This window comes from Megascapheus bottae, chromosome 37, assembly GCF_031878675.1.
Source record: "Megascapheus bottae isolate mThoBot1 chromosome 37, mThoBot2.hap1, whole genome shotgun sequence".
Taxonomy (NCBI): Eukaryota; Metazoa; Chordata; class Mammalia; order Rodentia; family Geomyidae; genus Megascapheus; species Megascapheus bottae.
This window is the reverse complement of record NC_143545.1, coordinates 4,190,668-4,193,757: the sequence shown is the minus strand read 5'-3', so window position 1 is coordinate 4,193,757 and position 3,090 is coordinate 4,190,668. Positions and strand designations below refer to the sequence as shown.

At 47.9% G+C, this 3,090-nt stretch overlaps 1 pseudogene; it reads left to right on the top strand.

Moving 5' to 3' along the window:
* Positions 1-308: 308 nt before the first annotated feature.
* LOC150042094 (ribose-phosphate pyrophosphokinase 1 pseudogene) lies at positions 309-1,372 on the top strand (annotated as a pseudogene).
* The last annotated feature ends 1,718 nt before the right edge of the window (positions 1,373-3,090 follow it).

Below are 3,090 nucleotides of genomic sequence, written 5' to 3'. Positions count from 1 at the left end.
AATCGAACCCGGGTCTTTGTGTATGCTAGGCAAGCACTTTAACCACTAGGCCAAACTCCCCGCCCCTCATTAATAAATTCTTTAATAAAAAAAAATGCAAGACCCTAACAGCCTGGAACCAGCAAGCAAGAATCCACTCAATGAACACACACACACACACACACACACACACACACACACACACACACACACCTACCTCTCTTTAAATTTAAAAAAAAAAAACAGGAAAGATGGCGGAATAGCACCGCGAGGTTGTTAATATTAAGTCTCTGCGCCGACCTAGCTTCTCCTCTTTGCAGCACCCGTGACCTCTTAGAGAAGAGCTAGGAAAGCTGTCCAAGATGCCGAATATCAAAGTCTTCAGCGGTAGCTCCCATCAAGACTTAGCTCAGAAAATTGCAGACTGCCTGGGCCTGGAGCTAGGCAGGGTGGTGACTAAGAAATTCAGCCATCCGGAGACCTGTGTGGAAATTGGTGAAAGGGTACGTGGAGAAGATGTCCACATTGTTCAGAGTGGTTGTGGTGGAATTAATGACAATCTAATGGAGCTTTTGAACATGATTAGTGCGGGCATGATTGCTTCAGCCAGTCGGGGTACTGCAGTCATCCCATGCTTCCCTTATGCCCGGTAGGATAAGAAGGATAAGAGCCGGGCTCCAATCTCAGCCAAGCTGGTTGCAAATATGCTGTCTGTAGCTGGTGCAGATCCCATCATCACCATGGATCTACATGCTTCTCGGGTTTAGGGCTTTTCTGATATCCCTGTGGACAATTTGTATGCAGAGCCTGCAGTCCTGAAGTGGATTAGGGAGAACATCTCTGAATGAGGAATTGTACTATTGTTTCACCTGATGCTGGTGGAGCCAACAGAGTGACTTCCATTGCAGACCATTTAAACGTGGACTTTGCCTTGATTCACAAGGAGCGGAAGAAGGCCAATGAGGTGGACCGCATGGTGCTCGTAGGAGATGTCAAGGATCCTTGTGGATGACATGGCTGACACTTGTGGCACCATCTGCCATGCAGCTGACAAACTTCTCTCAGCTGGAGCCACCAGAGCTTATGCAATCTTGACTCATGGGATCTTTTTCTGGCCCAGCCATTTCTCGCATCAACAATGCCTGCTTTGAAGCAGTTGTAGTCACCAACACTATACCTCAGGAGGACAAGATGAAGCATTGCTCCAAAATACAGGTGATCGACATCTCCATGATCCTCGCACAAGCCATCGGAAGAACTCACAATGGAGAATCTGTTTCTTACCTATCCTGCCATGTCCCTTTATAATAGAATAACTTCTGAGGCTTTTTAAAAAATGTTAGCCCCCACCCCTTCTTCTCCCTTGGTTTCTCTTAGTATTTGATAAATTTAGCAGAAGGCCTAGCTTGCTCCAGTGTAGCTTTCTATGTCCCACATGTTATATTAGAGTTGGTGGATCCTAACCTGGGGAAAGACAAATTGAGATGAACTGCTGGGATTTTCTACCTGCGACATCCTGGCTTCCTGGCTCATTTTATGACCCCTTCAGCATGAACTAGAGCTCAGCTGCTGTAAGATTTGCAGACCTTTGTGCATATTCTGCAAAGCAGTTTAAATGTGATTGATAAAGTTTAGACTCCTTTGCTTGTGAACGCTTTGGGTTTTTCCCCCCTTTGTTCCAAGTAACTTGCAACAAAGCCAGCCTATGTGAGACAAATTCTCCAAGGCCTATAATACTACAATAAAGCAGGTCTGAACAACCTCAAACCTAGTCCTGGTAGCTGAGCACCCTGTAAGGCAGGAGCAAGTAGTTCAGCTTAAGCAGTTGTTAGGCAGGATCTTGAAGAGGGGATGGAGGGTAGCAAATGTGTTTTGGGAGGAAGAAGCCTGATCATCATCATCATCATCATCATCATCATCATCATCATCATCTGCTTGACTATGTGTAGCTTGGATACTCCTTTGTACCTATTCCTTTCCATTTGGCTTTACATTTAGCTATCTTGACCTTTTCCTGGCCAAATATCATGTTGGGCCCAACTGGTCATTGTACTATAGTCTCCTGCAGTACAAACTTGCTTCCTGCTGTATAACTGTTAATGTTCACATTAATTTGCTGTAGTTTAATCTTTCAGCTTGTTGCCACAGTGGTTGTAGGTATTAGGTGATATCTTACATAGTGCCTTTTAACTAATTTAAATATTTAATTTTCATCTGTGTTCCTCAGATCCATTTGGCCTGAAGTGAACTGAGAATCTGTTTTTAAAAGACTGATGTTATTGTCTGTTGTACAGAAACTAATAAAGTGTTTGTGTGTGGGGGATAAAAACCGAAAAAAATGAAAGACCTCATAAAGAGGAGGGGTGGACGTTTTAAAGCTGAAGAAAGGGAAATGACAGGGAGACTCTTCTTTCTGACCTTTATGCAGGGCTGAAGGCGTCCCACGAACTTCACCCACACCTGCTGGCCTTACTGCACCCTCCTGTAGTCACAGCTGGAAACCCAAGGCGCAGTGGAGCTGTGGTTCAAGAGGTAGAGCACCAGCCTGGAGAGAAAAAGCTCAGGACAGCGCCCAGGCCCAGGGTTCACCTCTCAGGACCAAAACCACAATAAAATACAATAAAATAACATAGGAGGGAGAGAGGCGGAGGGGGAGGAAGAGTGGAGGAAGGGAAGACAAGAGGAGGGGAAAGTAAATGGTGAGGGTAAGGAAAGGGGGGAGGGGGAAAAGGGGAGAGGGAGGGGGATGGAGGAATGAGTGGAGGGAGTGACGAGGAGAGGAGGGGAATGGGGAGGAGAGGAGGGGAATGGGGAGGAGGGGAGGGGATGGAGGAAGGGAGTGGGGAGGAGAGGAGGAGGACGGGAAGGAGGGGAGGAGGAGGGGAATGGGGAGGAGGAGAGAGGGAGGAGGGGATGGAGGAGGGAGGGGGGAGTGGGGAGGAGAGGAGGAGGAGGACAGGAAGGAGGGGAATGGGGAGGAGGAGAGAGGGAGGAGGGTATGGAGGAAGGGAGTGGGGAGGAGAGGCGGAGGAGGACAGGAAGGAGGGGAGGAGAAGGGGAGTGGGGAGGAGGAGAGAGGGAGGAGGGGATGGAGGAGGGAGTGGGGAGGAG